A 27,405-nucleotide genomic window follows, 5' to 3' on the forward strand; every position below is an offset into this window, starting at 1 on the left:
CCCCCCCGCTAACATGGACAGTAGCTTCACTGGTCGCCATGTTGCCGAGCTTACTCTTTGAAGGCTAGGTAGGCCCTGACATGAAATTTAAGGAGACATAGAAGAGACTCCTAACGAAAGTGCCAAGTAAAGCCAGTTCTCTGAGCTGTGAGAAAGCTGAAGCCTGGTTAACTGGCCAGCACCTTGAGAAGCCAAAACCTTAAAAAGGGGTGGGGGGGTGGGAGGAAGGGGGGCAATACTATTCCAGGGCTCATCATTTCTGTCATGATAATACAAGAAAAAAAACCTTAAGGCAAAATTTGCCAGACACAAAGAGAATACCTGGATGAACTGAGCAGAGAAACAACCGTGCTTAGTTTCTTAGTTACAACTGACCTCTGTCCACTCTCTCCAAAGTCAAAGACAGATGCCCACTTAGGGCCAGGCATTCCAACTTAGTACAGTGCAAATCCAAAACAATGCAGAAACAATCTACAAATGATAGCACGTTCACAAACTGACAGAAAACGCTGATACTGAGCTAGAATCCCAAGCAAAACCACTGAGAAATGAGGTTGAAAAGTTTTAACAATCAACACTAGCATGTAAAGCAGCCACCACACTAAACACTAGAAACAATGTCATCCTTATGTAGGTTTGCAAAATGCACTTCATCACAAGTTCATTTTCATCTAAAAGACACTGCCTAGTGCTGTTATACAACAAACCAGGTTTCATTTAGTATATAAATATATGTCAAGAAACTTTATTTTCCAGTGGTAACCTAAAATTTGCTCAGTGTAAGATTGTATCCCCCAGGGTAGAGAAGGACGGCTGGCCTGCACATCTACAGAGTCACAATCTTGGTCACATAGGGTAGTATTACTCCACAAGATGACTGTAAACCTAAATGCAACAGAAATGAGGGGCCATGGGGATGAGGCCAGAGGGAGTAGTCTCACCCTTGATAGGTTTCTTTTGTTGACTATGTTTGTGTTTGGTGGTGTGAATGCCAGGGTGTACCTATGGAGATCACAGGATCACCTGCAGAAGTTGGCTCTCCTACCATGTAGGACCCACGGATTAACAAACTCAGTCCTTGGTCTTCCTGAGGAGTGAGCACCTTGACCACTGACTGTTTTTATAGGCATCACCAGCTTCCTCATCGTCATCAGTGGGGGACTCAGGCATGTGGCTGCAATTGGTTCTGTCTTTCTCCTGTGGGTTCCAAGCACTGAGCCCGAGTCGGCAGGCTAGGGTGGGAGCACTTTAACCAGTCAAGCCACCTCACTGCCTGCGTCCTCATCATTTCTGATGAGACACCTCCAAAGCAGCTGCTGTGCCACTCACCATTTACTAGCCAAAGTTTTTTCCTTCTCACACTTCTTTTGTTGTTGAAGACAGTTTATATAGACCAGACTAGCCTTGAATCTGTGTATAGCCAAGTATGGAGATTACAGAGTATGTAGTCCAGGCTACCCTTGAGTCAGTGTGTAGCCAAGTATGGAGATTGCAGAGTGCAACAGCTGTGCTCAGTCTTACAATGTGTAAGTCAGAAGAACTGCTGGCATTAAAGATGTTTGTGCTGGTTTTTGAAAAGTGAGTCCAGCCACATCAAATGTTAACCTCTAATCTTTCACACCCCGAAGAAAGATGTGGTTTTAAGAAGTAAGCCACAGGGGAAAAAGACCCTGCCTAGCTCAGCCAACCTAGGTGCTATCACTAGGCCTAAATGCTGTACAGGTAGAGTAAACCTTGCCCGTCATTGGTCAGTGCTTACATCAATGCATAAGGACAGAGGTGGAAAGATCGGCTGGCTGCACTGGGCTTCACTGCCTCTGTTCTCTGTTCAAAATGAGGTGTAAAGAATCTAATCCTTGAAAACAGCTACAGGTTTCACACTACAGCCAAAGTCATGAATAGTTAATCCTGCCTCTCACTAGCTCACACCAGGACAAAGACATTCTGGCCCAGCTCTGCTGGTTAAGACACAAGTTCTCTGGTAACTGGGATCTCTTACACTCAGGGTGTCAGCAAAGACTGTTCAAGCTGAAACCAAGTTTAACACATTCTCTGCACTACTCACACAAAATTTGTTATTTGTATATTTTTGACATGATATAGTTTTAGAAATACTCAGAAGAATTATTTTAATGAAGTTCTTTTTTAAATAGATGTTAAGCAACTAAGATTAATCTCTTCTCTAATACTGTGACTACAAAGACATAAATTACATCTTATTATCTACAATATTTGAAATATTTAAAAATAAAGAACTATGGGAAGCCGGGCAGGGGTGGCGCATGCCTTTAATCCCAGCACTTGGGAGGCAGAGGCAGACCTAGAGGCAGAAGATGGCCTAGTAGGTCATCAATGGGAGGAGAGGCCCTAGGTCCTCTGAAGGTTCTATGCCCCAGTGTAGGGGAATGCCAGGGCCAGGAAGCAGGAAACGGTGGGTTGGTGAGAAGGGGGAGAGGGGAGGGAATAGGGGTTTTTTTCAAAGGGGAAACCAGGAAAGGGAATAACATTTGAAATGTAAATAAAGAAAATATCTAATAAAAAAAGAGAGAGAGAATAAAAAGAACATCGATGTAACTCTAGAGACCTAGATCCACAGCTAACAGGGCAAGGATGGCCCTGCCTGAGCAAAGGGAGAAGGCAGACCTCCACTCTGGTGAGGAGGGAGGGGTAAAAGACCGCTGGAAGGAAACAACAAAAGAATGGCCTGTCATTCTGTGGGCAATCAAGAGTTAGCAAAATAAAGCTAGGGATATAGCTCAGAAGAGCTTGCCTAACAGAAACCCAGCTCAAAGTAGAGTGGTAGGACCATGGAGGTGGCCTAGGAATCATGACCAGCCTGGGCTAACATGAGACTCTGCAGAAAGGGGGGGAGGGGGGAGGGGAGGCAGAGGAAGAGGGAGAAGGGAGGGAGGAGGAGAGGAAGGGGGAAGGGAAGGAAGGGAGAGAGGGGAGGGAGGTGAAGCCAGGGATATTGGTAAAGTAGTTCTTTACTGGCCTCTCACAAGGCAGAAATGCAACAAATCACAACTGTAACAAACCACAGAATCATTCCTAAAAGATTCAACAAATGAAAAGAATCAATGCAAAATTTTTACATTGTATGTCATGTTTGAAGAACAATATTAAACTTTATAAAGCTAATTATAGAGCCTGTCAATTTACCAAGATTCATTTTGTGTCAGTGCACCTATACAGAACCCCCTCAGGAATTTCACCAATTATCACCTCTCTCATTTGTAAATCCTAAAACTCTCACCTCACACGTCTTCCATAAAAATCTTCCTCATCAGCAACAGTAAAAACAACTTCCACGGCTTTGCTGCTTTTACAAGATGTTACTAAGTACCACGGATACCTCAACCAACAGTCTGCTTTGTTGTCTGGAGTCTGAAACAAATTGATGAATGGCATGAAACTCAACAATCTTCCTGCCTCAGCCCCCAAAACACTAGGACTACAGCCATACCACTACACCAGCTAAGTTACTCATTGAATAATTACCAATCAACATAGCCTTAAAAAGACGTGCGCGGACATGCGCGTGCGCGCGCGCGCGCGCGCGCGCGCGCGCGCGCACACACACACACACACACAGCAGAGCTGATGGTTCCTCACTGTCATCATCTTCAGCCTTGCATTAAGTTGGGTTCCAGTCATATAAAAACAGCATTTTAGGCAAATATGGCTAAGATAGACGGGTCTTTGACAATTTTGTAAATGTCAACAATACACTCCTACTATGTTCTCCTCTCTCCTCTCATCTTAGCACTATTTACTCTCCCTCCCATCCGTCCTGCCCCTCTCCTCCCTACCAGTCCCCTTCCCACATTCAGAACTTCTGGGTTTCCTAACTCATCTGCGTTAACCAGAGCCATGTATGTGCCTGACAGACTGGGACGGTCTACTGGAGCTTGGTGAGGTCATCAGTGGGCGCACACTGGAGGCAATGACTCCTCTCTCTCTGAATCATCTGTCAATCTTAATCGTGTTAAGTATTAACACTGCTAAGTGCTATGTGGGAATCACAAATTCTAATGATTCACTGACCTACTAAATCACCCTCTTGGGAACAGTGATGCCTATAAAGTCATACAGATAACTTTTAATCTGTGGAAGACTCTTGTCCTATTTTCCTAATGGATTATAAGTACAAAACAACAACAAGAACAACAACAACATTTCACTTTATAAACACAAATAACTAGCCAATCAAGCCAAACATTACTCATTATTGAATCCAATATGAAGAATGCTAGATATACTAGGCCTACTATATATATTCTCAGAACTTCACTTCTACCAAATTTACCCTAGAGAAACATTCCCATTGCTGGAATATAGCTCAGCAGTACACCACTTTAACAGATAAAAAGCCCTAGATGTGTTGCCTACTACCTTGGGGGGTGGGGGGGTGGTATTCATACATCATGTGTCTGAGGAGAATCATACAAAGATATTCAATTATGGCCAATCAGGTGCTCAGCAGGAAAAAGCACTGGCCATCCAGCCTGATGACCTGCCCACTTGAGTTCAATCCCCAAGACCCCACAGTGGACGAGCGAGCCTACCCTTCGCACTGTCCTCTGCACTCCACAACATGCACATGCTCATCCACTTTCACACACAATATGATCTTAAAAATCTCGAGGAGTTGGAGTGTATCTAAGGAGCAATGGGCACCCACTGCTAAATGGTCTACACTCATATTCGGAATATGAGCATTAAAAAGGAATAAAATAGATATCATAAACATATCTACAGCATAACTCTTACTAAAGCAAAATGTGAAGCTTTCAAAAGCAAAATGACACTATCGCTAATTAATATGCATTTCACAAGCACATATATATGCAAAACAAAGGGTAAGTGCTGTAGAGTAATATATCCTAAACTATTATAAAAATAGTCAACCCTTTGCTTTTTCTTTACAGGTATTACTTGTGTAAATTAAAATAAGTTTAAATATTAAGACCACAGCATGTCCCATTTAAAACATGCCCCTTTTACTGCACAGCTTTCTAATGGACACTAGGCAAAGGACTGCCATCACACCATTATAAATAGCTCTCCAAAAGGCCAATTTTCACTTTCAAATAAAATTCACAGTTTAATCAAGGTCAAAGCAATGTTCTGTTGGAATTCTGAAAGTGTTATCCTGAAGGAAAAGAACAACTAAATTTTCCCGACACTGTTCTGCCACAATAAAAAGGGTAGTCATGTGGAGCTTATACATTTGGCATTTCTAAAAAGACAAGCTTTAAAATCTAAATTCGGGCTGTTCCTTCTAATTCTATCCACTGCAGGCTCTTAAATAAACCAGAGAACATCAATGAACTTTAAAAAATGTAAAAATACAGATATTGATTGAGCAGCCCACAAAGCGTCAGGTTTCTGCCATGCAACACATAGGCACGTTTATGGAGGACAAAGTCTCAGGGAGTCCAGGAGCTGAGCTCACAGTATAAAACCTAATCTGTGAACCAGAGCACACGTCTTCTCCTGCTAGGACAGGAAGAGGAAGGAGGCAGGGTTAGGATGTTGGAGTGGAGTGCTACACAGGAAGAACAGAGCCCACAGAGCACCCACCATAACAAAGAAGCAGGTGGAGATGCCCCAACAAGGGGTGAGGAAGTGCTGTGTGCATGCGCAAGGCACTTAGGAGACTGATGAGCTCAAGTCAAGCCTGAACCACCTGAGAACAGATCCACAGAGCGAGCACTTGAATAGAGCGGCACACGTGAATCCCAGCACTCTGGAGGACGAGGATAATCAGGAGCTCAATGCCAGCGTGAGCTATCATCTATTGAGTTCAGTCATATAGCAAGTCTGAGGCAATCCTAGGTTACATGACACCCTGGAAAGGAGAAAGAAAGAGTGAAAGAAGCAAGAGAAAGATCACTTCTGTGACCATGAGTAAGGTAAGCCTTGGATACACACTGGCACCCTGCCTCCAGGGAACAAATAAAGAGAGATCATTTTTTGTTTGGTAATGACCTTATTCCAGGCATATTGTTATTATATGTATTCCACTAATCATACTTGCTGATGTATTTACATGGAAAACCTCACATTTCAAAATATTTTAATGAGAAGAATGGACAGGTGTGTAGAGGAGAAAGTAAAGTAATGTACCTTCGAATGCCTATCCAGCTGACTCCACTGCTGTCATGGTAGGCTCTCTATTTCCTTATCTGAAAGGCAGACAAAACTGCACTACAAGGCTTGTAGACATGACAGTTGAAAGATTATCTCTCTTAGCTCTAAGTCACTGTGGACAGAAAAACTGGCATTAGAGTACATGTAAAGAGGACATAATAGGTTTTCCTCTTTTTTTTTTTTTTTTTTTTTTTTTTTTTTTTTTTTTTTTTTGCTACCTCAAAGGCCTCCATCCCAGGCACTTCATAGATGTACCCAGGATCTCTGAAGTGTGCCTGAGGGCTGGCTTTACAGGTGGCCCCACACTGGTACAACTCTGATTTGCTCCCTGTGGCTTTTTGGGCTCAATTGGTAAAGACCACGGACTTCCTAATATTCGTGTGCCTATCTGATTGATTTGCTGCAAAAACTACCAATTACCAATATTTTTCTACTCCCCACACTATATCCCTAATGTAGTCTCTGAACCGCCTGTGGCACTAGCTGTCTGAGAGACGTTTTCTTTTAAGTCCCCACTGCTACAGAACAGCAACTTCTCTCCAAGTGTCTGGGTCTTTCCCAGATGATTAGCTTCCCACTGAAGCGTTTATTATTTCAGATCTCTTTGAGTAATGGTAAAAAATAGCCACTCTTTTGACATTATGGTGACAACAATTATCTTTCAATTTGGCAAGCATTACATATCTTCATAACAACACATAATAAGAATCCAAGCATCTAAGAGCCCTAGGAGACTAAAGCAAACAGTCCAAGGTCAGCCTAAGAAGACCATCTTAAAACATGAGGCTGAGGTGTAGTTTAGGGGCAGAATACTTACTTGCCTAGCACGCACAAAGCCCTGGGTTAGATTCCCACCACCATAAAACAAACAAACGAACAAAAGCCCCCACTGTTGAGGAAATATAAATACCATCCCCCCTTTATAGATAGGAGAAGCTAAAAGGTAAGGTTAACTGTAGGCATCTAAAGTCACCCAGTTAATAAGCTAAGACCCAGACTTACCTCCCCCCCCCCAGCCCCCCAGCCCCCGGCTCTATCCAACTCTCAGAGTCAATGCTGCTAATCCAACCCACTGAACTGAAATCTCTCCATTTCAGAAATCTAAACTCTCTCAGCAGGGACTACTTTTAGAGGACGTAGGCTATCTGAAGACCACACAATCCAGCCCCACAGTGGGAAACAGCACTCAAAACTACTCCATCCCAATAAGCTGCCAAGGGATCCACAAACCACACCTCCACCATGTACCCTTGTTGCTACAGCCAAGACTTTAGAAGAATGGCATACAACATGGTACAGCTCAGGCACAAGATAGGATGAGGTCTGCAACATGCTGCAATCTGGATAAACCACGAAATTATTATGAATAAAATAAGTCAAAAACAAAAGGACAGATAGTACTGAGTAAGAGACAAGATAGTACTGAGTAAGACAGACAGTACTGAGTAAGAGACAAGACATAAAGCAGAGACTGGAGGGGAAAATAGCTATTATTTATTTGGTGGTCACAGAATTTCTTTTAGATTATGCAAATTTTCTAGAAACAGTATTCATGTCACAAACTTTCTAATGTACTTAATGTCACCAAAGGATATATTTGAGAATGGTTAGGATTGTAAAGGTTTTGTGTTCTGGTTAGTTACAAAATGAATAATCAACACGTATGGCTTGTAGTCTATTTCTAGTGGATATAGCATTCTAGACCTCCAACCCAGACTCCAGAGGCAAGGAGGCCAAAGAGAAGGTCAAATACCAACTTCAATGTTCAGAACAGAAGACATATACTTTGCTGGTAGGTGAGCTCATGGTTTGCTGGGTGTCTCTGATGAACACTGACATGTTAACCCCACGAGGAGAAAGGATTGGTAAACCAGTACGCTACCATTCAGCATACCCGTTTTCACCTACTGAAGAATGGATCTAGAGAGCACCAGAATATTGTGGACAAGTTGTCCACAGGTGATTTTCTTTTTTCTTTTCTTTTTCTTTCTTTTTTTTTTTTTTTTTTTTTTTTTTTTTTTTTTTTTTTTTTTTTTTTTTTGAGACAGGGTTTCTCTGCGTAGCCCTGGCTGTCCTGGAACTCACTCTGTAGACCAGGGTGGCCTCGATCTCAGAAATCCACCTGCTTCTGCCTCCCAAGTGCTGGGATTAAAGGCGTGCGCCACCACCACCCAGCTCATTTCATCTTCTTAATGACTCATTTACTGCTGTTCTATATGTTTTGTGTGCATGTGTCTGTGTGAGAGTGTCTGAAGAGCCGTGAGCCCCGCCATGTGGGTGCTGGGAATTGAACCCAGGTCCTCTTAGAACAGCAGCCAGTGCTCTTAACCACTGAGCCATCTCTTCAGCTCCTCTTTCCATTTTAAATATTTCTTGTTGTTCAGTTTCAGATATGTTTACATAATATAGAAAAGTCTTTTCTGTCAGTCTGTGACCTCTGTCACAAATCTCTCTCAAAAGACTTTGGGAGAAGTCCAGTTTATCTTTTTTAAGGTTTCTCAATTTTTTTATTATATACTCAAGGGGGTGGCAAGACTCTCTTTCACTGGCTGGATGGTCTTGATAATCCAGTCTAGGAAAGTTCCTTATTGTGACATAATTAAGCCCATGTCCTTTGTGTACAGATGGGAGAAGGGCTGCAAGCTGGCACATCCTCAGATCAGATCAGGCTGCAATGGTCTAAACAGACACAGCAGGAGCAAAAACCCAGCCTAAGCTCTCTGAGCCACTCAGAGCTGCTGGGACCCACACTGCCTTCAGGAGACTAGCCCTGTTTCCTTTTTTGAAGCCCAGGTTGGAATGGAACTCCGGGCAATCTTCCTCCCTCAGCCTCCCAAGTGCTAGAACTAAACACAGAATTTTTATAGCAAAAGCCTCAGCAGCCCCAACAAATAAGGTTGGCCACATCCAATATAGAAATTAAAGAGTAATAGTGACAAAGAAAAAGATTTATTTAGTGTGGCCACAGGGAAAAGAAATGCATAAAAGGGTCCAGTCACCAAGCCCATCTTTGGCTTACACCGAGAATTGAGACACAGGACAAGAAGTATTTATAATTAAGCAAACGCTGGTCTAGGTGATCACCTTGGTCATTGGCTATAAATTAGTACTATTCACTGCTAACACCTGAGAGGACTGGTCTGACTCTTGCTGAGGACCTGGGGAGAGACTGTGCATTTCCCAGAATCCAGAGTGACGGCAAGCTTAGGAGTAGGCCTTGGGCCTTGGGCCTTGAAGTTGAGAATGAAGTAGGAAGAGTCAAGCAAAAACCTGACCCACAGGAGAGAGACAAAACTAAGAAATGTCATGCCTTCATCCTGCCTTTTAGTTGCCTTGTGGGCCTGGCTGAGGAGTCAACAGCCGTCAGCAAAGTCCTAAGTCCCTGTTTCAGGGTTACTGCATGAGCCCCCGGTCTGCCCCTTCCCCCAACCCTTGTAGTTTGTTGTTATTCTGGTGTGTGATTCATGGTACCATAGCTAAAAACCCTTTACTAAACCTAAAGTCACTAAAACTTTTTTCTGATAGTTTAATCCTTTTAAAATTAATTTTTACCTATTATGCAAGACATACAAGATATCAATTACTTTTTTTTTTAATTTTTACTACTTGCTACAAAGTGGCACTGCATTTACTGGAGTTGATTCAAAGCTTAGCTCTCACCTCAACAGGCAAACAAGGCTGTTTATTTGAGCCAAGTGTGAGTGCACAGACTAAGAACACAGATTTAGGTAAGTTATCTTGAGTAACAAGTTTCAGTGGCGATGCGGATGCATGAATTTTTATGGTCAGAGACTGAAGCAAATACGTCAAAGCATTTCCCAAATATGCTGCTAAGGACATCAGGCAGGTGGATCACAGTCAAATGGATAACATTTTCCTATGGATCTCTAAATGTTTTTTAATAACAATATTAGCTTGGAAATAACAGAAGCAGGTGATCTGATAAGGTAATGTTTTCTAAAGGTTATACCTAATAGCTGAGAGGATGTTAGGAAAGCTATTGAAGGTTGGCACTTTAAACTAAAATTGAGCTGGAGAGATGGCTCAGCAATTAAGAGCCCTGACTGTTCTTCCAGAGGTCCTGAGTTCAATTCCCAGCAACAACATGGTAGCCTACAACCATCTGTAACAGGATCTGATGTCCTCTTCTGGTGTGTCTGAAGACAGCTACAGTGTACTCATAAAAATAAAATAAACAAATCTTAACAAAAAAGAAAAGAAGACTAAAATTCTGGCTTCCTATCTGTAGTATTCCAGTTCTACAACCATGAAGTTCCAACTAGTCAATCTGCCTTATAAAATCTTCAACAAGTACGGTGGGGCTGAGGGGTAGACTTCACTTTACACTAGACACGTTTTCTGAGTGTCTACATTGGTCTGGATGTTAAAGAGGACGAAGAAACAGGAAACAGCCACATAACCAATCAACTCACTAAAATATAGAGCGACTTCATCTAGTATAGGAATTCAGCAGTTAGCAGCTGAGAGTGGGGAGATACTCATGAGTGCTAGCGAAGATGAGCACAGCCAGACACACAACAACCTTAGAGAAAAGAAAAGCACAAGCAGCCACAGATATCAAAGTATCAAGGTCATTCAGGAAATCCCCTAGGCTGTCCATTATCAGCACACAATCCCATATGCTCATGGCTTTTAGTAGGAAGTATGAGTGAACTAAATGCGCTTTTTTTTTAATGAAAAAAAAAATTCCAGTGTACTCATTGCTTAGTGTAAAATAAAGCAAAATAACAAATCTCTCAAGAACCTGGCTCAGAACAGGCTGTCACCCTGTCTGGAAGAAGCCAGTGGGTCAGTGCAGGCCTCCAAACAAAAATGACTGCCTCCAACCCTAGGTCACCTTCTGACAGCAACCCCGTCCTGAAGGGATGAAAAGAACCAAGACTTCACACTCAGTTCAGCTCAGCACAGAGCCAAAGCTCAGGTGGTTTATGTTCTTTCATGTGCTACTTCTGACACCATCAACAAACACCACCTCTTGCCCCCCAGAGTCCCTCACCTGACCACTCGACCTAAGGACCTTCCTAGTCTGGAAAGGGACTGCTCCACGCCTCCAGAAGGACTGCTCACTGCAGGCCTTGGACATGGACGGCTTTGTTTCTCTGCTCTCCTGAGTTTACCACTTGGTTGAAGGTGGGAACCACACACTTTCCTCTTACACAGTCGTAAAAAGTGCAAGTGGAACCCAAGTGGCACATGCCTGTAATTTCAGCACTTGGGAAGTGAAAGCAGAAAGATCAAGAGTTCAAGGCTACCATTAGCTATTTCAAAGCCAACTTGGACTAATGACACCCTGCCTGAAAAAAACTTAAGAGGTTGAGGGTGTGTACTGGCTGGTTTTGTGTCAACTTGATACAAGCTGGAGTTATCAGAGAAAGGAGCTTCAGTTGCGGAAATGCCTCCATGAGATCCAGCTGTAAGGCATTTTCTCAATTAGTGATCAAGAGTGGAGGGCCCCCTGTGGGTGGTACTATCTCTGGGCTGGTAGTCCTGGGTTCTATAAGAAAGCAGGCTGAGCAAGCCAGGAGAAGCAAACCAGTAAGTAACATCCCTCCATGGCCTCTGCGTCAATCAGCTCCTGCTTCCTGACCTGCTTGAATTCCAGTCCTGACTTCCTTTGGTGATGACAGCAACATGGAAGTATAAGGTGAATAAACCCTTTCCTCCCTAACTTGCTTCTTGGTCCTGATGTTTGTGCAGGAATAGAAACCCTGACTTAGACAGGGTGAATGGTTTTCATCCAAGAAGGGCCTAATACTATATACTGGCATGTAAGCCCAAGTTCTCATCTCTTTCAACTAAAGGCTTCATCCCACCTCAAAACTTTACATAACATTACTTGCAAGCAAAATACCCATATACATAATTTTTAATATATATGTATTGGTTTTTCGAGACAGGGTTTCTCTGAATAGCCCTCGCTATCCTGGAACTCACTCTGTAGACCAGGCTGGCCTCAGACTCAGAAATCCGCCTGCCTCTGCTTCCCAAGTGCTGAGATTAAAGGCGTGCGCCACCACTGCCCGGCAAAATATGTGTGTGTGTGTATGTGTGTGTGTGTATACATATATATTTTTAAAATATTATTTATTTTTATTTATATGAGTACACTGTAGCTGTTTTCAGACACACCAGAAGAGGACATCAGATCCCATTACAGATGGTTGTGAGCCACCATGTGGTTGCTGGGAATTGAACTCAGGACCTCTGGAAGAGCAGTTGGCACTCTTAACGACTTAGCCATCTCTCCAGCCGCCGTTCCTCCTCACTCCCCATCCCACCCCCATAATATACTTTTAAGAAAGCAAAAACTCATGGTATATTCTTCCTGTGAATTTAGCGCTTGCGAGGTAGAGGTAGGAGATAGGGGTTCAATACCAGTCGTGAACCATGGGGAGTTGAGGCCAGCCTATGTTTTGTGGTACTCTGTCTCAAAGACACAGAGGGCATCACACAAAGGGCAGGTTAAAAGAGCTACATGTCCATCACACTATCCACCACAGGATGAAAGAGCTACATGACTATCACACCATCCATCATGCAAATATTTTCTATGGAGCCATCAAAAGGTTGTGTGTGGCAATTTTATGTGACACTTGTCAGGAACTTGAGGGACAGTTCCTAAATGTTCTTCAACAGGCAGTGATTTGTCTCAGGAAATGTGCAGTCAATACAGGCCCCTTTCCCACCATCCCTAACAACTCCTAGAATCCTAAGTACAGGCCATGTTTGCTCAAGGGTTATCCCACAATGAAGGGAATTTTATAGTATCTACCAGTGTAAATAAAGAGCCTGTACACTGAAGAATTCTCTGGATGTGGGAAGAGCAAGGTTCAATCATATCTGAACCAGTTATGTGGTCCACATGGTCACAACAGTAAAAATAATGAAGCACAACATCCTCCACAATAAGGAAGGGATCAGGACCAGGGCACTCGCTATCTCAGGCTCAGTCTGTCTGTGCTCCCAGCTGTGACACCAGCATCTTGACTTTTAGTGGCCCCACCCTCCAATAATGCTTGCATTATGGGAAGCTGCCATCAACCTACAGTAGAAACATGTAAATCCCAACATTCCATTTCTCAGAAAGTAAATTTGCTTGAAATTGATCTTACCTAGTCCAATTCCAATAGATTCTAGAATACAATGGTGGAAACTATATACAAATTCGTAAAATAACCACTTCAAATCATCCTTCAAAAATGAAATACAGCAAATACTTAACAAAGAGAAACCTTATGCACGAATCAAATTAAAATTAATCTGTCTGTGTGATATATGTGTGTATGTGCGTACTGTGTGTGTAGGTGTGTTTCTAGGTATGAGTGTACATCTAGAGATCAATGTCAAATATCTTCAGTTGTTCCACACGTTTGAGACGGGATCTTTCACTGCACAGAACTCAGCAGCTGTGCACACTGGCTGGCCAGCAGGCCTAGGCTGCTCTGCTCTTCACGACTAGGCACAGCACTGCACCAGGGTTTCTGCTGTCTGTACTTACACAACAAGCACTTCACCAGCTGTGCTATCCTCATCCACAAAATAATCAAACTCATCTTAGAGCATCAGCTGCTTTTCCATAGTAAACTCTGAGATATGGATTTGCAGATACGCATCTTCTATCATGACTGATAGAAACAAAGGTTTCAGGAAAACAGCTGCTGCCTGTCTTTCTCTGTGTGCATCCCTCAGTGTGAATCAGTGCACGTGGCTCTGTAACATGAACTGTTTGTGCTCACAGACACTGCACTGTGAGCTCTCCTCCGGTCTCCTGCCCTCAGTCCACTGCTCACTAGTCCCCTTTGTCCTCTGGGTTACCCAACAAGGCCACATGTGTCTTCTATCATGACATATATACATATGTGGTTCCATTCATCTACATAAAATCCAGAAACCACAATGAGAAAAAAAATATTCATTTTTCTAAAACTGACTTAACTGGATAATTATTTCCCATTCATTCGTTTTCCAACACACAACATGAATTTTGTTTTTATTTATGGCTAAAATAATCCCATTATTGATTTGTTGCTATGGTTTATGGAAACAAAGGAACAGGCACAACAGAATGGACTGTAAAGGTTTTTGTGTGCATCAACTATCTCTAAGGCCAAAACACAACCAGCTAACATAAATATACTTCTAAGTTTCACACTACCATAAGATTAAAAAGACTACAGCAAGGATTAACACTGAATTCTGTGTGGCATTAAATCTACAAGTGAGCAGTTAAGAATGAAAGTCCAGGGCTGGTGAGATGGCTCAGCGGGTAAGAGTACTGACTGCTCTTCTGAAGGTCCTGAGTTCAAATCCCAGCAAACACATGGTGGCTCACAACCACCCTTAAAGAGATCTGACACCCTCTTCTGGTGTGTCTGAAGACAGCTACAGTGTACTTACATATAATAATAAATAAATAAAATCTTAAAATAAAAAAAAAAGAATGAAAGTCCAAAACCTCTTATTTGCCTCAATTCACTTTCCCAGCAACTCTCTTCATGACCAAAAAACAAAAACAAAAACAAAAAAAACCTCTCAATTTTCATATTCCTGTAAGAAAATTAAAAATATAACGGATACCTATACTACAGCAGAATTATGTACTAAATGCAAATTATCTTGTCAAAGTTAAGATTTTAATCTTTCTTAATATTTCGATCTCTCAGATTAAGTCTCGGCTTCCATAAGCTTGTTCCCCATTGAATAAAAAAAATACTATTGATAATTTGATTCAATTAATTACTACACAGGAAAGACAAAACAAGGACTATTCCAACACTTTTTACTATAGAGAGAGAAATATGTGTTCTTTAAGATCTGTTTACAGGGCTGGCGAGATGAGGGTAAGAGCACTGACTGCTCTTCCGAAGATCCTAAGTTCAATTCCCAGCAACCACATGGTGGTTCACAACTACCTATAATGCAATCTGATGCCCTCTTCTAGCTCATCTGAAGACAGCTACAGTGTACTTATGTATAATAATAAATACCTCTTTGGGCCTGAGCAAGTGGAGTTGACCAGAGTGGGTGGGACCAACCAGAGCAAGCAGAAGTCCTACAATTCAATTTCCAACAACCACATGAAGGCCCATAACCATCTGTACTCATATATATAAAATAAATAAATAAATCTTTAAAAAAAAAAAAGAAGAAGAAGAAGAAGAAGCCGGGCAGTAGTGGCGCACGCCTTTAATCCCAGCACTTGGGAGGCAGAGGCAGGCGGGTTTTTGAGTTTGAGGCCAGCCTGGTCTACAGAGTGAGTTCCAGGACAGCCAGGGCTACACAGAGAAACCCTGTCTCAAAAAACAAAAACAAAAAGAAAAAGAAAAAAAGGAAAAATTGGTATAAGAATTAAGAAGGTTTTAAAGCCTGAAAAGAAAATCAAAATGAAAAACTTTATTCTAGTCCAAACCCAAGAGAGCTTCCATATCAAAATCATGACAGGATAATGTCAGCTTGTTCAAGGGCACAAGAAAGGCTCAGGAAGCCCAGGAGTCGATTGGGCTCATTGTTTACAGGGCTGGGTGCGACACCGGGTTAACTGTGGCTCAGAAAACCGCTTCCATTATCCCAAGCTGGGATAAGGCTCAGAGACGGTAAATCAAAACCAGTAAACCGAAAGCACAACAACCCACGCCGCTCTCCCAGTTATTCAAGGGACTTGGCACCCACTGACTTTTGTCTAAATTCCAAAAACCCAATCTCTCATCACAGGATACAGATTCATGAGCAATGAAAACACTCAAAGGTGTAAGATGACGTACGACGCAGCACTCCTGTGGTAAGTGCACATCATTCATAAGCAAGATTTGTTTCCATTCAGATCACAAGGCCTACGCATCAGGGCTGCCTTATTAAATCCTGTATGGAACCGGGCAAAATATGCATGCATATTAGACATCGACGAGTTATTCAAAGAGTGAGCTCTCATTTCTCAGTTGATGGATGATACATTAAGATGACCCACAAAGAGAAAAAATATGAAAACCATCTCTTCCATTTTTCATTCTATAGTCCAGGACCTTGATACAAACCACCCACCCAAGCACCTGGCGTGGAGCTACCCCAGCTACAATGACTAATTGCCACATCTTGACTACACCCCTAGAACCAGGACATCTCTGCTTAAAAGCAAGACTAAAAGCTTTCCTAGAGAGAAATCAAAAAGTGCACCATTTTAAAAACAAACTAACAGCTAAAGATGAGAGATAAGCTATTAACTCTCAGTGCAGTCTCAACTCTAGAATTTAGCAAGAAATATTGTTCCAAATATTTTAGGCCAAACGCCTATTTTCATCTCTCTATTCTCTGAGCTTTTCAAAACCATGGGTGGAAAAAATATAGGATATTTCCTATATCTTAATAAAAATCCTGCTGCCTAGTAGTTCATCACAGCAATATTCCAAAGACCATAGCAAAGAACTACTAGTTTATTCTAGAACAGTAGCTTTTGCTTTGGGGGGTGGGGGTGGGCATGGGTACTGTCCTGTTCTGATGTTCTGGTTGTTTTGATTGGTTGGTTACTGGTAGGTCTCATTCAGTGCCTGTGGCTCTTCCCACCCCTTTTTCCCAACCATTCCTACCCTAAACTTCTCCCTCCCAATATCTGGGCTTCTGATTCAGATTCACTTCAATCACTGTATAACTAGGCCATTTTGGCTCTTCAGGTCTCTTGTCATGTCCAGTCCCCAAACAACACCTCCCTACCCAAGGCCACCTGTTCCACTCCCTTTCCCTCTCCCTCCTGCTCAGTCTCTCATGGTCCTGCTTAGTCTGCCAGCAATGTTCAGCCTGGACTCCCTACTCTGCCTGCTTCTCCCTATGTCTACAGAAAACATCATCTCTCTGCTTCAGCAGTGGCCACGTCCTTGCTCTGTCTTCATTTTTCCAATCAGTTGGCTGGTTTTGTTTTCAAGACCGGGTTCTCACTATGTGGGTTAGCCTCAAACTTGAAGCAATCCTGAAGCCTCAGCAGTCTGAATGCCTGAGTGCCACTCCCAGCTCAGAGAAACAAGTTTTCTTAGAAATATCTGCAGACAAATCTATGATCTTCTTCATTCCTGTGTTACTCAAACTATTTTGTGTGATTTGGGGGAGAGTCAGGGCTGAATTACCAAACCAGAAGAGGAAGCACACTATAGGGAGGAAAGGCCTTTCCTGTCTCCCTGCCTCACAGACTCTAACAAAGGGCAGGACAACGGGAGCACCACGGTTTTAGTAAATACTCACAACCGGCACAGATTGTGGAGAGCGGTAGAGCGGGAGAGGCATTCGCCATGACAAGATGGCGCCTACTTCCGCTGTCGACTCCTGGTAAATAACTGTTTGCGCATGTGCGTAGAGTGAAAGACGCCAAGTCACGGCCCATCCCAGGGTGTCACGTGGGGTGATGAGCAAACAGCCAATCATGGGCGGACACGCCGCGCTGTGGTGTATATAAGCAGTGCCGATTATTGGCTCGGCCCCTTTTTACCTCTGGATGAGGCAATAAACGCTTGCTGCAGAAGGATCCTAGTGTCCGCGTGTCTTCTTGCTGGCCAGACGACTGCGCGGGCAACAACAGATGAGAAGGACGACTTAGCCCTGGCCAGTTCTGGCAGGTGCACAGTTTCCTTCTTATGTGCTGCTGCAGACTGAAACAAAGTAACAGGAAGTAAAAGTGTGGAGAAAATGCTAACCAAGGAAGCTTGAGGAAGCAAAATGTGTGGTAAAGCAAGAATGGAAACACTCTACACTCGACAAAGAAAGGTAGTTTAATAAGAAACATATTACATGTGGAAAATGTACACCTTGCTTTTAAGACAGAAAGTACAGAGCTAACCTGCTCGAAACCAAGTTCCTGTGCCAGAATGGCACTAGGGACCACACTTTAAACACCTTCAACATTTTAGCAATAACAGTTTTAAAGAGGGATATAAAGCAGCACAGCTGAGGTGTGGCTCAGAGGGAGAAGATCACCCAGCACATAGAAGGGCCCTGGGTCCAATCCACAGCATCTGGGGAGGGGGTGGGGGCAGATACTTCTTTTAAAGATAATGATATCTGACATTTCTGAAACTATCAGAATCATGACAACTCTCTTCTATATCTTCCTGTCTTTTCAGGGAAAGAAAAGCAAATACTGTCACTTTGCCTTGTTGGGTCTTACGATTCTAATGGATTTAATCAGATCCTGGAGGGCCATCTGTCTCTATACATTTGCCTTATATACATTTTCTTGAGCTACCTAAAACGTGGTTTCACAACATATTTAAAAGCCATAGGAACTATAAATTATTGCTGCAAATGACATTTCCCTATAAACAATAGGTAGAAATGTCCAAAGATTTATTTATTTTATTTGTATGTATGTGTACCTGCATGAGTTTATAAATACCATGTGTATATAAGTCCTCATGGAAGACAGAAGAAGGCATCTAGTCCCCTGGAACTAGAGTTATATGTGGTCATAAGCCACCAGACGTAGATGCTGGGAATCAAACCCAGGTCCTCTATAAGAGCAGTCAATGCTCTTAACCACTGAGCCATCTCTCCAGCCCAAAGGTAGAAATTTTCAAACCTGTAAGCCAAGACCTGTCATTTCTGCTCAATAGCAGAAATAAATGAATCAGGCACTTGGCATTCCTTTGAAGTCTACGAACAAAGGGGAAAGTCACAGAGAAGCATGTTGGCTAGCTGCTGCCCTCTTGCTGGTAAGGCATCATCTTCAGATAAAATTTAATCCAGTCCTTCAAAAATGTCTTCATCTGCAATCCATTTTGACAGTTTAAATGTCTCAAAATTAAGCTATTGGAGCATTTACTTAAGAGAAAACAATATCAACAAGAGAGAAACATGGCTAAACACTGAAAAAAGAGATGTTTGACCATAAACTTACAATCTGAACATGGAAACAAATGCCAATACCGTGGCCCCTGTAGCCCTAACTCTGAGAGGGGGGACATCATCCTCTTATTTACAATGCTTCATAAGGAACAGACTATCTGCTAAACTCGGCCTAGACACAAAGGAATTCAAAAGAAGGATTTGGTGTTTTAGAACTGCTTTAGAGATGACATATTTTTAATTTAATTTTTCTACTTGTTTATTTATAGGGAAGGTGGCAGGACAGGCCTATGGAGGTCAGAGGCTATTGCAGATCTCAGTTCTCTCCTCCACCATGTGGGTGCTGGAATTTATCTCAGATCTTCTAGTTGATGACAAGCTCCTTTATTACTGAGGTCATCCTGCTTTAAGATCTTATAGGTCTTACCTGTTTTTTTCTTGTTTTTTATTTTTTGTATTTTGTATTTTCAAGACGGGATCTCACTATGTAGCTCTGGCTATCCTGCAAAACTCACTGTGTAGATCAGGCTGGCCCTGAACAGAGCTCTGCCTGCTTCTGCCTTCCTGGTGCTGGGCTCAAAGGTGTGGGCCACCATACACGTGGCCACGGTCTTATCTTTTAATGTAAAAGATAATAGAAATAGGCTTTCCTATATCTTTTCCAAGATGAAGAAACTATAACTAACAGATGACGGCAGTATTGCTGGTAGGCACGGGAAGTCCGTGATGTATCTTCAGCTGGCCTCAATTCTCAGCAGCCTACCCAAGCACTGACACTGCTGGTGGAAGTCATGAGGCCCTACTTACTAAAGTTACATTTTACTGCAATCTTACTACTGAATTTTTTTTGTGTGTTTGTTTGTTTGTTTTATTGTTTATTTGAGACAGGGTTTTTCTCTGTGTAGCTCTGGCTGTCTTGGAACTCACTCTGTAGACCAGGCTGGCCTCAAACTCAGAGATTTACCTACCTCTGCCTCCCAAGTGCTAGGATTAAAGGTGTGCACCACCACTGCCCGGCAAATGACAGTTATTTCCTTTTTCTTTTTTCTTTTTTTTTTTTAAGATTTATTTATTTATTTTATGCATATGAATACCATCATTGCTCAGAAGAGGGCATCGGATCTCATTATAGATGGTTGTGAGCCACCATGTGGTTGCTGGGAATTGAACTCAGGACCTCTGGAAGAGCAGTCGGTGCTCTTAACTGCTGAGCCATCTCTCCAGCCCCCTGAAAATTTTATAAGTACAAATATCATTCCACCTGCTAGGGTGAACATGTTGAAGCTTTTCTTAAGACAAGAAAATCTTATTACCAGGTCACCAAAACCAGTAAGAGGTCAAACTCCTGGGATCCAAGGTAAAAGAGAAGAAATTGACTCCTTAAAGTTATCCTCTGATTTCCACACAAGCACTATGACACACGCCTACACATAGGAACATACACAGATAAGCACACATAATAACAATGATATATATATATATCATTAGATATATATATATATATTTAAAAAAGAAAGTGGAAAAACTGTAAAAGAAACACTTGGGAGGTAGGAAAACAAGAAATTGATTCTAAAACCATCCTTACATTTTCGGATGTTTCAATAAAAGAAAAAGCAGAAAACAGGCTTTATGGTTTAGAGTTACGTGGGGTGCACAGAAGCAACCGACTTCCTTATAAAGCAAGGCTAGCTCTGCACGGCCTCTGAGAAGCCAGTAGCCTGGGACTACAAATGAGCAGCAAAGGCTGATGGGTAAGACACTTCCTACACTGCATCCTCCTAACTAACTCAGGAGAGTATGTGTCAGTGCACATAGCAGATGCTTTTTACTCTCAGCTGCACTTCCCAGGCTTGACTTAAGTTATTGTCCTGGAAACAGAAAAAGACTCCTTGAGGAAAAAGTCCCACAGACGTTGTTCTCCCTATAATGCTCAATTGCAGTGTCTTTCTGAGTCCTTCAACCTATCAGTCAGTAGATGTGCTCTAAAAAGACTCTGCACCATGTTAGGAGACTGTATCTTTTCTCTACTTTTTTTTTAATTTACTGAAACTCACTATAAGCATGCCTTTTATAAGCGTAAATTGTATATTCTCATAATAAATACCATAGCTATAATGAAGCGGGGCATATCGTGGTGATTGGGATTCAGGCTCTGGTAGTTTGTACTCAACAGCAGCCTGTAAAATTCAAATTATACACTACACCTAATCCTAGATTCTATATATACATTTACTATCTACAAAAATAAAGTATCATTTATTTAAGTACCCAGTACTTTTAACTACCTCCAGACACTACAGTAATAGCAGCCAAGGTAATGTATGAGGAAGTGCTTTGCAAAGCACTGGGGAAAGCAGAGGGCTCAGCTAACAGCTTTACTACTGCGCCTGCAGCTCCTCACCAACTATGTCTGAAAACTGGTCGTTGGCTTCTCCTCTCAGAGTTCAAAATAGTCTATCATACTATATTTAAGGAAAGTAAATTCCGTATCAAGGCAAATTCTAGAAAGCAATGCTGAAATCATCCCCAGCAAATCAACTGGGGGACTAGCTGGGTGTCTCTCCTGCTTCCCCCACACGCTCACACACGCTCAGAGGCTCACATTCCCTGAGCATCTAAGAACACTCTCCTGCACAATGGACTGTTGTTACCATCCTTGGTGCCCTTTGTCTTTTATTATCCCTTGACAATTCCAAAGATAAACTTTGGTCATTTTCACACCCATTACCCTCTCTCTTCTACTGAAACCTTCCGGAAAATGAGCCCCGCCTCTGCTCTGACGTTTTTACTTATGCTTTGCATGCTGGCTTGGAACTCTCTATACACAGAGACCAGCTGGTCTCAAGCCTATGCCCCCTGCCTCAGCCTGAGTACCCAGTGTCAGGACAAATGGCTGAGGTGCCTATTTCCATACTAAACCACCAGCTGGCCGCCAGGCCCTTACACGTGCTCCCTCTGCTCTTCTCCCCACATCTTCCCACTCCCATCTTCCCACACCACCCAGCACTAAACCTCTCCAGCCCAGGGTTTCTCTTGCCTTTCCACCGCTTCTGATTCCTAGGTAACAGAGCCACTCTTGCCCTCCCTTTGTCTGCCCCGCCCCCAGTACCCCACACCGTCTCTCCTCTCATGGCCCACTTCAGTCCTTCAGGCCCTTCCAGCTGCCTCTGACTGTGTTCTCCCTCATATCTACAATAAACACCATCTCCTCACTGTACCTACAAGTGCTCAAGTCCTCATCTTCATTTACACATTTTTATGTACAAAATAATGTTCACACCCAGATAATGCTTACAAACTAGGAGAACAGGTGTGGTATAGCACACCCGTAATCCTGACATCAAGGGAGCTGAGGTGGGAGAACTGTGTCAAGCCTGGAGTTCAAAACTTGCTGGGACAATGCAGGAGAAGCCAAGGGAGGCAAGTGGGGGGGAGGGGTTATACAAATTTCTGCTTATTCAATTAAAAGATTATTTTTGTATAAAACCATGAGATTATCTTATCCTTTTCAAAAACCTATACAGTATATTCTCAGTATTATAGAGTTCACTAAGAGAGTTTCATAATCAATCTATATAGCTAAAAGAGTTGAACTTTTTATTGAAAATAAGAGTTCTCATCTGTATGCATCCATACTGGTGGGAGCCTCTATAGTTTCTGACCCCGCATTATCTCTCTGTTCTAATCCTGGTCCACACTCCTGCAGAGCCAAGTCTCTGAAAATAACTGATCCCATTATTGTCCTGTTTGAGGCCCTTCTATGTTGCCCCATTTCCCACAGACACAGAGCTTGCACCTTTGAGGGAGGAGGGTCAACCAGTACCCTGTGAAAGAGAGTTCTAGGCCTATCTTCCCAAAAAGTACCTTTAAATTTTACAAAAAGAACCCAACTTATTTAAGCTTTTAACATTTCAAACACAAATAACAAAATTTCATCTTCTCTTAAAGCAGTGGTTCTCAACTTTCCAAGTGCTGCGGCCCTTTAATAGAGTTCCTTGTGTTAGGGTGACCCCCACTGTCTTTTTTGTTTTTGTTTTTGTTTTTTTGTTTTTTTGAGACAGGGTTTCTCTGTATAGCTCTGGCTGTCCTGGAACTCGCTCTGTAGACCAGGCTGGCCTCGAACTCAGAAATCCGCTTGCCTCTGCCTCCCAAGTGCAGGGATTAAAGGCATGCTCCACCACCGCCCGGCTGACCCTCACTGTCTTAAGTCAGGATCTTACTGCTATGAATAGATACCCCGTCCAAGGCAACATTCTACTGGGGCTGGCTTACAGGTTCAGAGGTTCAGTCCATTACCATCCAGACAGAAGCATGGCAGCAACCAGGCAGGCATGGTGCAGGAGAAGTTGAGAGGTCTGCATCTTCATCTGAAGGCTGCTAAGAGAAGACTGGCTTCCAGGCAGCTAGTACTAAGGTCTTAAAGCCCACACCCACAGTGATATACCTACTCCAACAAGGCCACACCTCCAAATAATGCCACTCCCTGTGCCAAGTATATTCAAACCACTATACCAACCATAAAATTATTTGGTTGCTATTTTATAACTGTAATTTTGCTACTATTATGAATCAAAATACAAATATCTGTGTTTTTCAATAGTCTTATGCGACCCCTGTGAAAGGTTTGTTTGACCTCCGCCACAGGGTAATGACCCACAGGTTGAAAACCACTGACTTAAAGGAACTGAGGATTGCTTGAGGCAAGTCAATAAGCATTTGCTGAAGATAAGGGAAAGACCATGCACTAAAATATGGATATTATATCAAGTCTTTTTTTTTTTTTTTTTTTTTTTTTTTTTGGAGGGAAATGTTGTAACATGGTTTCTCTGTATAGTTTGGACTGTCCTGGAACTTGCTCTGTACACCAAGCTGGCCTCAAAACTCACAGACATCTGCCTGCCTATACTTCAGGAAGTACTAGGATTACAAAAGTGGGCCAACAACACCCAGCTATATCAAGTCATTTTTTAATTGCATAGATGTGCCAAAGGAATAAACTTTCTAGGTAGCAAACGTCTCATTCTATGCAAGCTGGTGTCACCAGGGTTCCTGGGTGAGCTGCTCTGCTGTAGTTCCTGGTGAGTAAACGCTTTAGAACTTTGTGTTTCAGTTTTATGTGAATGGAAGTTTAAGCTCTGAGCCTATTCTTTAGAAAACTATAAACTGAAAACTATAACTGCAGAAATATGTGCACAATTTAAGTCCCACCACCTTCCAAACACCAATACAACATATTTCTTGTAGATCAGTAGATCTGGTAGGCAGAAGGCCACTGTTCCTCTGCGTCAGAGAGCAAAGCTCAAATGTCTCAGGGTTGAAGTTAAAATCAGGTTCACTGGTACTAGAATGAAGATCCTGGCGATCAACCTAAGAAGATCTAGCTGTGAGGGAAACAGCTGATTCGAGGATTTTAAAATCTCTCATTTTTTTTCAGACTACAAGAATAAAAAAACATTTTATTTTTATATAAAATGTTCCCCACTTTAAAGGAGATCCCACAAGCATCATCTAGTTCCCACCCACCAGGCTGCATCCGATAAAAGTACAGATATTTTGGTTCCTATAATTAATATATTGATGCAAATCCTGAGCCATATAATCTGCTAGACATGGGGACAATGAAGACGTCTCAGGCTGTACTTCTGAGGACACAAGCCCATGGTGGTGAAAAACAAAGACAAAACGTGCAGTCAGTACAAGAACAGAGACATGAGGTTAATCCCAGCAGGACCAGGCAAACAAAAGGGGGAAAAAAAGGTGGGCAGGCAGCAGTGCTGAGGCCACAGGATCCAAAGCTCCAAAGCTGCAAAGCTACAGGGATGAGCCTTAGTGTCCTGGTGAGACAAGAGAATGGACCCTCAATTCCTGAGGGCACAACAGCATATCTGGGAAACACATTCATAACTGCAGGATCCTAAAAGATTTTCTCTTAATGTGTTAATGTAAAAAACACAAAGAGTTACAAAGGAGAAAAGTGTATATAACCCATATCCTACAATATTACTATGTCCTTCTACCCAGAATTACCCAAGGAGAGTCTTTTATACAAGGTTTCTCTGTGTAGCCCTGGCTGTCCTGGAACTCTGTAGACCAAGCTGGCCTCGAACTCAGAAATCCACCTGCCTCTGTCTCCCAAGTGCTGGCGTCCGCCACCACTGCCCGGCTTGAAGGTTATATTTATACATTTAGGGGCACACACACATATCCATACACACATGTGCTATGCTCTGTGTTCCTTCTACATTCCTAAAAACTTAAGCAGCAAATTAATGATTAGTAAGTTTCATTTTCAAAATCCACTCCTACAAATAATGTAACTCTAATCTCCAGGGGATCCAACACCCTCTTCTGGCTTTCACAGGCACACATGTGGTACACCTACATATGTGCAGACAAAATGCTCACATACATAAAAATTAAATCATTTTAAAAGATGCTATAAATTTTCTCTAGTCCCTTTTTCAGAGAAGCAAGTGGTCTCTCAGCAATCCAGCCCATATGTTTAAATGCTTCTACTTTCTCCTCCTCTGAGTTGTGAGAAATCACAAGGCTGGTTTTACTGTACATTTAAGGAGAAATATCATCACCTATGCTCCCAAAAGGCACAGTCTACATTCTCTCTTCTCTCACTCAGAATCACGAACACCCACACACATCCCTGGCAAAGTACAGGAGTAAATCACAGGAGCTGATGTTCCTGTTTTACTAAGCACCTCTCCTCACCTTAATGCTTCTACCGCAGCAGTTCTCAGTCTGTGGGTAGCATCACCTTTGGGGGTTGAATGACCCTTTCACAGAGGTCACCTAAGACTATCAGAAATAGCAGATATTTACATTACAATTCATAACAGTAAGAAAATTACAGTTATAAAGTAGCAACAAAATAATTTTATGGTTGAGGATCACCACATGAGGAACTGTGTTAAAGGGGTTGCAGCATTAGGAAGGCTAAGAACCACTGTTCTAACACAAAGTTTCAACCAGCTTAGGGCTGGGGAGATGGCTCAGTAGACAAGGTGCTTGCCATGGTGTCCAACCTCAGATCCCAGCACCCACACAGAAGCCAGGAGAACGTGGGCCTCTGCAATCCCAGAGCTGTAACAGAAACAGGTCACCTCTGGTGCAAACTGGCAATACAGGTTCAGCCAGAGATCCTGCCTCCATAAATAAAGTGGCGATCAGTCAGGGACAACCACTAGCTTCCACTCACACCCACACACCTATAAACTTCTACATATACACAGGCACTCACATGATACATGCACACTCAAAAATTTTTCCAATTCAATCACTTTTAAAAAATGAGCTACAAATATGAAATGAACCAATTTTTAATGTATTTAACAAAATATAAGAATTTTAATTGGTAAAATTTCTTTAATGTTTCTCATCTTATAAAACCTGCTAGGAGCTAGCAAAGTAGCTTAGCAGCTTAACATGCTGCTGCTGAGGCTGCCCATCTGAATTTGATCCTCAAGAAAAGAGCTGACTCCTCCAAGTCACTCCTTGATCTCCACACACTGCACATGCTCACATGTGAGCACACACAATAAAGAAATATAGAAAAAAAAATTTGTAAGAATAATAACATTTTTTAAGAAAAAACAAAACAATATCCTGAGCATATAAATGCATGCTGTAATTCCAGCAGTGCAGAGTCTGAGGCACGAGGAGGGCTCAAGCTCAGGCTTGACCTGCATGTGGAGACCCTGTCTCAGGAAAACAGGGGCAGGGAATATAGCTCAGTTGCTACAGTGCTTGCCTGGCATGCATGGAGCCAACTGTCTCATCTCCAGCCCTGCATAAATCTGCAATCCCAGCTTAATTAAAATTAAATGTCATTCTCAGTACAGAAAATTCAAAGCCAGCCAGGATACAAGAGACTATCTCCAAAACAAAAATTAGTAACTATCCTGAGATTAAACTGCAAATTCTCACAAATAACAACCAGGAAGGTTACTTCTACCACAATGAAAATCCGTAAGCAAGTTAAATATATCTTATAGTCAAGATGAAAATCAGTAATATTTTTACCATTTAATTATTTTAGCTTTTAAACTAATTTCACATAAATATTACAAAAGCTTATCTCCCATCAGAAGGTACACAATGGCCCTTAAGACCTTCTTAATAGGAGGCTGGTGAGATGGCTCAGCAGGTAAGAGCACCAACTGCTCTTCCAAAGGTCCTGAGTTTAAATCCCAGCAACCACATGGTGGCTCACAACCACCCATGAGATCTGACACCCTCTCTTCTGGTGCGTCTGAAGACAGCTACAGTGTACTTATGTATGATAAATAAATCTTTGGGCCTGAGTGAGCGGGCAGAGGTCCTAAATTCAATTCCCAACAACCAGATGAAGGCTCACAACTATCTGTACAGTTACAGTGTGTACTCATATACATA

At 42.3% G+C, this 27,405-nt stretch overlaps 1 protein-coding gene across 11 annotated transcripts in view; it reads right to left on the bottom strand.

The window, feature by feature from the left end:
* The window catches only part of Srpk2 (SRSF protein kinase 2), a 196,586-nt gene that overhangs the window by 125,597 nt on the left and 43,584 nt on the right, over positions 1–27,405 (bottom strand). The window contains exon 3 of one of the 11 annotated variants that reach the window (XM_031380110.1): positions 3,257–3,387. The exons of the other annotated variants lie outside the window; for them this stretch is intronic. The gene's annotated coding sequence lies outside the window, so the exon portion shown is untranslated. The remainder of the gene's footprint in view (positions 1–3,256; positions 3,388–27,405) is intronic. 11 annotated transcript variants of the gene reach the window in all.

This window comes from Mastomys coucha, unplaced genomic scaffold (genome assembly GCF_008632895.1).
Source record: "Mastomys coucha isolate ucsf_1 unplaced genomic scaffold, UCSF_Mcou_1 pScaffold19, whole genome shotgun sequence".
Taxonomy (NCBI): domain Eukaryota; kingdom Metazoa; phylum Chordata; class Mammalia; order Rodentia; family Muridae; genus Mastomys; species Mastomys coucha.